General features: G+C 38.5%; 1 pseudogene; it reads left to right on the forward strand.

Moving 5' to 3' along the window:
• The first annotated feature begins 1,672 nt into the window (after positions 1–1,672).
• Positions 1,673–12,572, forward strand: LOC100611952 (starch-binding domain-containing protein 1-like; annotated as a pseudogene).
• The last annotated feature ends 470 nt before the right edge of the window (positions 12,573–13,042 follow it).

The following is a 13,042-nucleotide window of genomic DNA, read 5'->3' on the forward strand; positions in this document are numbered from 1 at the left end:
TCTATAATGTGCAAGAAAAGGATAGAATTTCAGCTTCCCATTCAGCTGATGTGATTCTTTCTTTTCGACTGTAAAATGCTTTTAACAACAGAACACATAAACAGAGCTCACAGAGTCTAGGCACTAAGCCAAGAGCTCCTCATAGATGATCTTGTTCAATTCTCCCTGTGATTCTATGAAGAGCACTGCTCTGATGCTCATGTTAGAGATGAAGAAATTGGATTTCAAGTGCTTGAACAACTTGCCCAAGAGAATATTTAACTAATAAAGTTGTGAAACTGCGATTCAAACCGAGGAAGCCTAGATTCTTAACCAAGAGTTTACATTCTTAAAGAAGGTGCTATACTACCTCCCAAGTAAAAAGCTAAAACAAAACACCTTATGAGGAGAGCTTTATATTTTAATATCCTACTTCAGATAATAATAAAGGATAGCTTCACTTTCATTTCAACTGTAACTCATAAACCTTGGAGCTAAAGATAAAAGGTGTAATCATTAGGCTACTTTCACATCGAGTACCATAATTTTCCACTTCCCACTATTTAAAATTATTACCCATTGTCTCCATGTGTAAGAGTTTAGTCATAACAGGGAATAATGCTTCTTTACAGTAATGAAGTTCTTGTGAATATCAGAATATCAGAGAAAAGGGTCTCTTCTGTTCCAGAAGAATCATAGTAGAATCCAAAAGCATGAGATTAAGGGAGTTTAAGAGGTTTATACATCCACACAGTACCCATAAACACAAACCTAAACACTATAGAATCCACTTGTGGTTCAGTTTACTAAGTGAATCAATAAACTCGCATATTTGAAGCGCTCTGCCTATTATAAAGTGCTATACAAATGTTGATTGTTTTTTCTAAATCAATTCTTCAGAAATGTAGACACTATAGGAAAATAAGATGGAAAGGCCATAATGCTAACAGAGATTGTACTTTATTGTTGATTATATTATGAGGTTCTGCTTTATGGCAAATACTCCTGGGAATATGTTTAGGCACCTTTAGTTCAAATGACTACGTGATGTCAGTCTGACAACCCTATTTGTGGGACAAACTGCATGCTTGAGTCAGTTGCAGAGTTCTGTGTAGTGTTATAAAACAGAGGTTTTTTTTCCCCAAGATAATTGATTAGAGGTTTTCAGCATGCCTTAGCCACTTGGAAATAGCAAAATCAGTCATAAAGATCAACTCTGTGGGCTTTAATTCAAGAAGGAAAACAGGAATCCACCAGAATAGTGAAGGACATCTCATCCCAGGTGCCAGGGAGGAGAAGGTGGGCAAGCTGCCCCGATGATGGCATTTGTCTGACAAAAGTGAGTGAAGCCCTAGAACAGGACAGGAGGAGGTAGAAAGCCTCCCTCTGTGACTCACCTTTCCACTGGGGATCCATGCAACCAGGCTAAGGGAGAGCACTTTGTTCCTCCAAAGCCTTGGCGCCAACTTGGAGAGAGGCTTGGAGACACTGAAAGGGAAGGACACCAGGCAAAGTTGTAGGCATTTTCCCAGGCCTGATTTGGAGACTGTGGCACCATTTTTAATCTGGGTGCATACAACATCAGTCATTATTTGGTAGCCTGGCACCATGGCCATACAGCATTTTAGTCTTGGACTAGAGATTGGAGCACCTGCTCTGGAGCTGAGTAGGAGCCTCCACAGCCAGAACAAGTATGGAAAGCACCCAAGCTGTAGGAACTGGAATTGTGCTCTCCCCGATCACAGGTCTGGTGCAGGAGGAGAGTGCTGACAGCCAGTTTCTCCTTGGTGAGAAGATGGACAGCCAGGGCCAGTTTGGGGACGTGGAACTGGTCTACATGTGCCATTGCTGGGTGCCCTAGCCTGCTCCCCTGAGATTGTGATGTAGTAGAGCCCTTTCTACTCCACACCCAGGCTGATCTCCAAGCATTCAGAGCACCCACTCTTCTGGATTAGCATCCTGAGCTGCTCCACCCCTCCTGTGCATAGATTGGGGTGCAATGGGGCCTCTTCTGTTCCATATCCGGGCAGATCTCCAGGCAGTTAGAGCACCCCCTTGATGGGATCTGCAGCTAGAGCCACCCTACCCTTCCTGTACATAGAATGTGGTACAGCAGGGCCCTCTCCACTTTACTTCCAGCAGATCTCCAGGCATTTGGATCTCCCACCCACCTACACCAGCAGCCTGAGTTGCCCAGTGGTCCTATGCATAGATTGTGGTGCAATGGTGCCATCTCTGTCCCATGCCCAGGCTGATCTCTAAGTAAAGTATTTGGAGCGCATCACCTGGGTAAGCAGCCTGAGACACTCCACCCTCCCTATGCAGAGATTGTGGTGGAATGGGGCCCTCTACACTCCACGCCCAGGCAGAGCTCCAGGCATCTAGAGCAGTCATTCTCCTGGATTTGGAATTTAGGTGGCTGCATTCCCTGTGCAGAGAACTTGAAGCCAAAGAGTTCCTATTCAGCCCCAAGGCACACCTAGACACACCTCTGGGCACTTGGTGGCTGTGCACTGGACCCCCCTTGGTGCTGGTTCTTGTGCCTGCCATTGGGTGACCTGTAAGCAGGCCTGGTCTAGCCCCAACCATCTTTATCCCTCAGCTATGGTGCTGAGCAGGGTGCTCAGGCCACTGTGAACTCCACAGATCTGCCATTTGCCTCCAGAAACAGAGACCTTCTCCAGTAAACAAGGATTAAACATATACCCATCTATGTTGGCCACATCTGGCTCTTACTCATTAGAACCATGAACTTGTCTGTAGGTTGAACTGCCCAATATAAAACTGGCTGACAGAAGTGCATAGAGATATTGAAATGAAGCCAAAAGATTTTACCCAACATTCTCTAAAGTCATATCCCCTAGGGACATGGGCAAAGGGGAAGAAAATAATAACACAGGAAAAGAGAGAAAGGAAAAACAAATCCTATCTGCATGAAAATAATGACAAAATTTAGAAGTGTCAGTGGCCTCAGATGAGAAGGAACCAGTGCATGAATTCTAGCACCATGAAAAATCTGAGTGCTGTGACATCATCAAAGGATCACACTAGCTATCCGGCAACAGTCTGTAATCAAAATGAAAACTCAGAAAGGAAGGATGAAGAATTCAAAGCATGGATTACTAGGAAGCACAGTGAGATCCAGGACAAGGTTGAAAATCAACACAAAGAAACTTCTAAAGCAATCCAGGAAATGAAGGCAGACATAAACATCTTAAAAATAAATCAATCTGAGCTTCTGGAATTGAAAAACTCACTAAGGAATTTCAAAGTACAATTGAAACCTTTATCAATAGACTAGCCCAAACAGAAAAAAGAATTTAGAGCTAGAAGACTGATCTTTTAAACTAACCCAATCAGACAAAAATAAAGAAAAAAGAATTTTAAAAATGAATAAGATCTTCAAGAAAATGGATTATGTAAAGCAACCAAACCTATGAATTAATGGCATTTTTATGAAAGGAGAAAAAGTAAACAACCTGGAAAATATATTCGAAGTAATAATCCAATAAAATATTTCCAGTTTTGCCAGAGAGGTAGACATCCTGTACAAGACATCCAGAGAACACCTGCAAGATACTATACAAAACAAACATCACCAAGGAATATAGTCGCCAGACTGTCCAAGGTCAATGCTAAAGAAAAAATTGTAAAGGCAACAGAAAAGATCAGGTCACACACAAAGGGAACCCAATAAGGCTAACAGAAAACTTCTAAGCAGAAATCTTTCAAGCTACAACAGTTTGAGGGCCTATTTTCAACATTCTTAAATAAAAGAAATTCCAGACAAGAATTTTATTTTCCACCAAACTAAGCTTCATAAGTGAAGGAGAAATAAAACCTTTTCCAGACATGCAATTGCTAAGGTAATTCACTACCACTAGACCGGCCTAACAAGAGATCCTCAAGAGAGGTCTAAACATGGAAAAGAAAGAACAATACCTACTACCACAAAAACACACTTAAGTACATAGTCCAGAGATGCTATAAAGCAATTATACAATACAAACTACAAAGCAACCAGCTAATGACTCCATGATAGGATCAAAATCTCACATACTAATATTAACTTTGAATGTATATGGTCTAAACACCCCACTTAAAAGGCACAGAGTGGCAAGTTGAATAAAAAAAAAGGAAGAGCCATTCATCTGCTATCTTCAAGAGACCCATCTGACATGTAATGACACCCCTAGTCTCAAAGTAAAGGGGAGAAGAAAAATCTATCACTCAAATGGAAAACAAAAAAGAACAGGAGTCACTATTCTTATATCAGATAAAATAGACTTTACACTTACAGCAGTAAAAAAGGACAAAGAAGGGCATTAAACAATGATAAATAATTCAGTACCACAAGAAGACTTAACTGTCCTAGATATATACCCTCCCAACATTGGAGCACACAGATTCATAAAACAAGTACTTCTAGACATACAAAAAGACAGTCACACAATAATAGTGGAGGACTTCAACACCTCCACTGACAGCATTTGACAGGTCATCAAGGCAGAAAATTAACAAAGAAATTCTGATCTTAAATTTGACACTTGACCAATTGGACCTAATAGACATTTACAGACTAATCCACCCATCAGTCACAGAATACACATTCTGCTCATCTGTACATGGAGCATACTCTAAGATTGACCACATGCTCGCCATAAAGCAATAAATAAATTCAAAAATTCAAAACTATGTGAACTATACACTCAGACCACAGTGGAATAAAAATAAAAATCAATACCAAGAAGATCTCTCAAAGCCACACAATTACATAAAAATTAAGCAACTTTCTCCTGAATGACTTCTGGTAAACAATGAAATTAAGGCAGAAATCAAAAAAGTTTGAAATAAATGGAAACAGAGACACAACATATCAAAATTTCTAGGATGCAGCAAAAACAGTGTCAAGAGGAAACTTAATAGCTCTAAATACCTACATCAAGAAGTTAGAGAGATCTCAAATTAATGATCTAACATTACACCTAGAGGAACTAGAAAAATAAGAGTGAGCTAACCCCAAAGCTAGCAGAGGAAAAGAAATACCTAAAATCAGAGCAGAACTGAATGAAGTTGAGACAAAAAATCCATACACAAAATAAACAAACAAAAAGATGGCTTTTTGAAAGGAGAAACAATATTGATAGACTGCTAAGTAGATTAACAAAGAAAAAAGAGAGAAGATACAAATAAACACAATCAGAAATGACAAAGGTGACATTACCACTGATACCACAGAAATACAAGAGTCCCAGAGATTATCATGAACACTTGCATGCACACAAACTAGAAAATCTAGACTAAGTGGATAAATTTCTGGACACATACACCCTCCCAAGACTGAACCAAGAAGAAATTGAATCCTTGAACAGACCAACATTGAGTTTTGAAATGGAATCATTCATAAAAATCCTTCCAACAAAGAGAAACCCTGGACCAGATGGATTCACAGCTGAATCCTACCAGATGTACAGAGAAGAGCTGGTACTACTTCTACTGAAACTATTCCAAAAAATCGAGAAGAGACTCCTTCCTAATTCATTCTTTGAAGCCAGCATCTCTCTGATACCAAAACCTGGCAAAGAGACAACAACAAAATAAGAAAACTGCAGGCCAATATTCATGATGAACATAGGCAAAAAGAAAAAAAAATCCTCAACAAAATATCAGCAAACCAAATCCAGCAGCACATCAAAGAGTTTATTCACCATGATCAAGTAGACTTTATTCCTGTGATGCAAGGTTGGTTCAGAACACACAAATAAATAAATGTGATTCACCACATAAACATAATTAAAACAAAAACCATCTGATTATCTCAATAGACTCAGAGAAAGCTTGTGATAAAATCCAACATCGCTTCATGATAAAAACGCTCCAGAAAGTAAGCATCAAAGGAACATACCGCAAAATAATAAGAGCCATCTATCACAAACCCACAGTCAACATCATACTAAATGGGCAAATACTAGAATCATTCCCCTTGAGAACTGGAATAAGACAAGTATGCTCATTCTCACCATTACTATTCAATATAGTAATGGAAGTCTTAGCCAGAGCAATTAGCAAGAGAAAGAAATAAAAGTCGAACAAAAAACCAAACACCACATATTCTCACTCATAGGTGGGAATTGAACAATGAGATCACATGGACACAGGAAGGGGAACATCACACTCTGGGGACTGTTGTGGGTGGGGGGAGGGGGGCAGGGATAGCATTGGGAGATATACGTAATGCTAGATGACAAGTTAGTGGGTGCAGCGCACCAGCATGGCACACGTATACATATGTAACTAACCTGCACAATGTGCACATGTACCCTAAAACTTGAAGTATAAAAAAAAAGGTCATCCAAATAGGAAAAGAAAAATTCAAATTATCTCTCTTTGCTGATGATATGGCTTTATACTTAGAAAACCCTAAAGACTCCATCAAAAGGCTCCTAGTCTTGATAAACCACTTTAGTAAAGTTTCAGGATACAAAATTTATGTACAAAATTAGTACTATTTCTATATATCAATAGTGTTCAAACTGAGATCCAAATCAAGAACACAATCCTATTTACAATAGCAAAAAAAAAAAAAAAAGAAAGAAAGAAAGAAAACCCTATGAATACACCTAACCAAGTAGGTGAAAGTTCTCTAAGGAAGAGCCACAAAACTGCTGAAAGAAATCAGAGATGACACAAAAAAATGGAAAAACATCTCACACTCAAGGATAGGAAAAAAAATCAATATTATAAAATAGCCACACTGCCCAAAGAAGTCTACAGATTCAATGCTATTCCTATCAAACTATCAATCTCATATTTCACAGAACTCAAAGTGTTCTAAAATTCACATGAGACCAAAAAAGAGCTCTAATAGCCAAAGCAATCCTAAACAAAAAGATCAAAGCTGGAGGCATCACATTACTCAATTTCAAACTACACTATAAGAAGACAGTAACCAAAAAAGCATGGTACGGGTACAAAAATAGACACATAGACCAATGGAACAGAATAGAGAACTCAGAAATAAACCTAAACACCTACAGCCATCCAATCTTTGACAAAGTTGGAAAAAATAAGCAATGGGGAAAGGAGTCCCTATTCAATAAATGGTGCTGGCATAGCATCAGAATGCAAGGTCTGAAAAATACCTCAAACATCAATCTTAGGTTTCACAATTGCGATGTTATCTAAAAGAGAAATTGGGGAGGTTACAAATCTTTTGACCTCTGGCTACATGACTCTTGAACCATAATTCTCATCTTGTGGCCAGTTTGTTAGTTTTACAAAGGTTGTTTTTATACCCAAGAAAGGAGAGGGTTAGTTTTGGGAAGGGACTAATATCTTTGTTTTTGAAGTTAAACTATAAACTAAATTCCTTCCGTAGTTAACTTAGCCTGTGCCCAGGAATGAGCAAAGACCATTAGCTTGTGAGGTTAGAAGCAAGGTGGAGTCAGTTATGTCAGATTTGTCTCACCGTCATCATTTTTCAAAGGTGGTTTCATTCCTGCTATTGTCACCTCTTTGTGTGTGTGTGTGTTTTGTTGTTGTTGTTTTGCCTATATGCCTCTCCTTGCTTCCATTTTTCACTTTGATACTTGTATGTGCCAGATTTGAGACCCTGGGTTGCCCTGAGAGGGAGGAAAGGCATTTTTACTACCACATCCTGCCATCTCTGTGACTGGACATATAAGTTCAATAGACAGTAAGAGATGCTGAGGTGGCTGTGAAACCTGTGAGTTTAAAATGGATTAGGATGAATAACCATAGCACCATTTGTTAGGGTTCAAAGTATCAGGGCCCAGGGAAATTCTCTGGCGTGGAAAGAAGGAGGACAGCAGGCCCACCAACCCAGAGGGTCAGTGGGCACTTCTTAGTGCTTGTAAAGCTTGCTGGTGGGTGCCCTGTCCCCTACCCCTCAGGTACTCCCCATCAAGGAGCAGAAGCTCAGAAATATGTGCAGCCTGTTCCCTGGAGATAAATGACCCTAGGGATGATTCACACCTTATTTGCCTCCTTCTGCTCATTTTCATATTACCTGTCAGTTCAGATTCATATGCTGTTTGCTGCTTAAAGCCTTATTTCCTAAAATAATGAGAACAGAATGATTTTCTATTCTTTTCCAGTGTTATGGCTATATTATGGGCTTATTTTATTTTGTACCTGTGGGTAGAGTTCAATTATATCCCTGTCTTTTTCAGATATATAAAAAATAGGGCTTTCTTTATGATTCAAGATAGCTTTCTGCAATGACAAAAGTAGGGAAACAAATCAAAGAGATGAGAAAAATATTCATAGAGAAATGATGTTCTGGACAGGAGGGTCCCCATTTTATGAACATCAGAGTAGATGGATTTCACCTAGGTCTAGAGGGGAAACAAATGGGCTGATGGCTTGTGCACTCTCTCTTTTTTTTAGGAAAACATTTGCTGAGCTCTTAAAGTACACAATGTTTCTGAAGATAACCGTGAAATATTTGGGGTACGAATACAAGCACAGAAAAAAACAAAAAAGCAATTATTTTTTATTCTGTGAAGTCTCTTGGGATACAAAAAATATATGCTTTTTCCTCAAGATGACTTCTCAAGATAAATCCATTTGAATTACAACATGAGAGAGAAAGAGAATTATTCAAGTGAATTAAGGCTAAGGAGAAAATTAGGCATCAAAAACTTTTCTGTCATTCTGTCCTCCTAAAATAGAATGCTAGATAACAAATATCTTAAAGAATGCATTAAACACAATGTAGAGAACTTGAATAATGAAATTGGGAAAAAACAGTGAAGCCCAATATAATCCAATGTCTGGTTATCAGTAGAATGAGAATTGTAGAACTGACTTTGCAGAGTTTTAAATGTTTAACATCATAATGAACCAAGGATACAGTAAACTGTGCCCTAAAGTCTAGGGAGGAGATAGGATACATTTTCTCCAGTTATTACTATTACAGGTGTAATACAGTAGACCATTCACCTTGTAAAAATTAAAATGTTACAGGAAAGGCTAAATTCTTTTCTGCCTACTTCCTCAAATCCTAGTGCCCTCTGCACAGGAAAAATTTGTGTGCATTCTTGAATATATTTACTCATGCAGTTACAAACATTTAGTACATGTAGAAAATATATACTATTTTGGGGAAATACATATTTTTAACAAACACAATGATTACATTCTATATGTGTAGTTTTGCAACTGCTTTTTTCCATCAGCAGTCTGTGTTCAAGATCTTCCATGTCAGTATGTGTAAGCGTATCTTATATAGTACATATCTCATATTACCCACTTAAACATCAGCTATTGTAAAGATGTGCTTATTTGGCTATTTCTCTATTGGTGGACATTTAGCATGTTGCCAATCTCACTCTTACATACCTTGAATATAAAAAACAGAATTACCAGAACATAAGATATGCCCTATATAGAATCCTGTTAGCTGGCTATGAGAATACACATTTACCTATACTCTCTGCTAGAGCTGATATCATCAAACAATTTTTTTTGCCAACCTGAAGGGTATAACAAGGGTAAGTGATTGTTTAATTTTCATTTTCTTGATTTCTAATGGAATTGAGCATTGTTTTCTATATGTTTAATGCCCTATTTGTGTTCCCCTTCTGTCAATTGCCCACTTGGTTTTTATTTTGGTCCATTTTTACATTAGATTATTTGTACTTCCTTCCATTTTTAGAGACTTTTCCTTTGTCTATCCAGAAACCAATATTTTATCTATTGTATGTTGATATATCTTCTCTTAGTCTTCCATTAAAAAAAAACTTTCTGTATATTATTTGTCATATAAAAGTTTTATTTAAATTAGTCAATTTACCAGTTCTTTCTCTTATGACTTAAAAAAAATCCGAAGAAGGATCTATCTACTCAATGTCATGCATGTATTTTCATTTATTTGTTTTGAACACTTTTATACACTTTTTTTCCTTTTCTTTTCTTTTTTTTTTCTTTTTTTGAGATGGAGTCTAGCTCTGTCGCCCAGGCTGGGCGATCTCAGCTCACTGCAAGCTCTGCCTCCCAGGTTCACGCCATTCTCCTGCCTCAGCCTCCCAAGTAGCTGGGACTACAGGTGCCCGCCACCACGCCCGGCTAATTTGTTTTTGTATTTTTCGTAGAGACGGGGTTTCACCGTGTTAGCCAGGATGGTCTCGATCTCCTGACCTCGTGATCTGCCCACCTTAGCCTTCCAAAGTGCTGGGATTACAGGCGTGAGCCACCGCGCGTGGCCGAATATTTTCATACAATTTTTAATCTCACCCTTAGGATTTTAATCTAGTTGGAATTTACTTTGTAATTAGCATGAAAAAAAGATATATTTTATTTCTTTTTACCAATGGATACCCAGTTGATATAACGCCACTTATTACATAATTGTCTACCCAGATTTGAAATGCCATCTTTAGCATATACTAAATTTCCATATACAGTATATGTGTACTTTCTGCTCTATTGCAAAGATCCACTTGTCTATTCTTACTTCATTACTATATTGCTTGTTATAATAAAGTTTGGTATTAGAAATTAAAGAACTAGAATTTATTCTTTATTTCCAAAATTACCTTGATTACTGCTCTGCATTTACTCTTACGTATGAATTTTAGCATGATCCTGCCAAGTTATATAAAAAATAAGTTGGGGATTTTTATTAGAATTGCATTGAATTTACAGATAAATTTGTGGACAATTGAATGTTTACAAATATTGAATCTTGTCACTCATAATCTGATATACTTTTCAGTGAAAATTTACAGTGTCTTGCACATTTTGGTAAATTCATTTGAAGTACTTTATAGTTTTGTTGTTGTTGCAAATGGCATTTTAAAAATTACTTTTTCTTCAGGTACGTAGGATAGGATAGTACCTTTTAAATCTTTTTTCATAATAGAACTTACTCTTTTCAATGCTGAGAAAATGTCTTTAAAGCTTTAGAAGGGTGGACAGAAATGCGTACAAGCATTTGTATGCATTTTTTTCATTAAGATGTCAGGTCTATTCTCCCCAGTGTTTGAGTAGCCCTGAAGTTGCCTATTGCTCAAATTGTTTTAAATGCAGCTTCTGCTGCTCCTCTGATCTCTCATATGAAGGTGTTCTGACATTTAAATCAAATAAGGCCAAATAGATATTAATTTTAAATGCACTAACCTTAAATGTAGATATATTTTAAAAATAAACCAGTAAATATGTATTGAAAACCTTTTATGCAAAACACAGTTACCGTTAAATATATAAAAGTGAATAAAATGTTTCCCCTATGCTCAGGTGCTTACAACAGAGTTAGCAGTGGATGTGTTTTGAAGTTCAGTGACCACAAATTCAGTAAGATAATAATAATAGCTAACACTCAAAGAATGAGCATTATATGCCAGAAATACATATTACTTTAATCTTTATGAAATGCCCATGCAAGAGGCATTATTATTCCCCTCATTTTAGAGATGAGTCCTCTTTGTATAGGAGTATATAATAAAGAATTTGGGTGGCTCTTCCTGTGTGACCTGAGCCCCTGTCCTGGTCCCCATTGTCTCCTGGAGTCACAGCCTCTCAGCCATTGGTGCCATATTGTCTGCCCTGTTTGTTGGAACGGGTCTTGCCAGAATGCTTTTTGTCTGGCTGCTGCAGGGCAGCCTGGGGACATGGAGAAGGACAGGGGCATGAGGAAGGACTGGGACATAAAACAAGAGAAGGATGCTTCTCTTGGGGAGGGTGCGGTTCTGGGAGGCAATCAGGGAGTCAGTGGTGAACTTAGCCCTGGACCTTCCAGGCAGGAGCTGTTCACCAAACCAGAGCATCCTCAAGAAAACAGTGGACATTTGATTTCTAAAACCAAAGACCCGCAGGAACCAGGATGGAAACGTCTGTGACAATTCAAGAGAACATGTTCCTGCTGGACAGATTTCAGACACAGAAGCTCTAGTTACCTTTGAGACTGGTAACTTGAGTTATTCTGAAGCTTCAAGAAATGAAAGACTTGAATCTCCTATAGGAGAATGGGGATTCTGAAAAAGGACAAGAGATATCTGCTAAAGCAGCTACGTGTTTTGCAGAGAAGTTGCCTTCTAGCAACTTGCTCATAGACAGAGCCAAAGAAGAAGTGAGTCTAGCACAATTGGACTTGGCTGACTATGAGAACTGGAAAATGATGTCTAGGCACTCTTCTCGGGGAGATGTTGGTTTGGGTGGCAGTCTTGAGGCTCCAGGTTTAAACCTAAAGCAGGAAATGGATAATGGCAGAAGTACTCTTGTGGAAGAAAGAGTGCATGGGAAACAAAGAGGGTAGTAGCAATATCTTCAGAGTCTCAGCAAGTTGGTGTCAAGTTCCAGATCCATTATATCACAAGCATGATATGCAATTCATTGCAGTAACTGGAAACCATGGGAGTCTTGGGAGATGGAACACTTACATCACACCCTACTATTGCAAGGGTGCATTCTAGTCTCATACTGTTTTCCTGCCAGCAGGTGCAGTGGTGGAGTGGAAGTTCGTGTTGGTAGAGAATGGGAAAGTTATCCACTGGGAAAAATGCTGCAATAGATTCCTAGAGAATGGCCATGAGGATAAAGTGGTTCATGCATGGTGGGGATTCACTCATTGAGTTTGCAAAGTATTGCAGAGGCTGTAGAAGAATGTGGGAGATGCTGAGGTTGTGGAGTGCATAGAATAATTTTAAATAAGATAAAGGCAGTGCGACTCCAAATTTAGCCATCTGAGTTGTTTCAAATTTGCCAATGGCATTTGTCTAATGTGCAGAAAAAATATATTAATATACACACACATGTGCAAATAATGCTTCCGGTGAGCATGGACTTTTTGTCCCCCTCTGGTATCACTGAGTGATGAATTTGTATGGATCCATTATTACTTTAGGGCTTGATCCTCCTGGGGAGTGACTGGGCTAAGCTTCAGGTAAGGACTGTGGTCATGGAGCAAAGAAACTAACCAGCTGCACAGGGTTCAAGCTTAAGCCTTTAGGTGATCCTTAGACCAAAGTAGCAAAATAAGGCTCACTCAAACATAGCTGATCGCCTATTGATACACCTTGAGAAACACTCTTTATTACATGCA

This window comes from Pan troglodytes, chromosome 10 (assembly GCF_028858775.2).
Source record: "Pan troglodytes isolate AG18354 chromosome 10, NHGRI_mPanTro3-v2.0_pri, whole genome shotgun sequence".
Classification (NCBI taxonomy): domain Eukaryota; kingdom Metazoa; phylum Chordata; class Mammalia; order Primates; family Hominidae; genus Pan; species Pan troglodytes.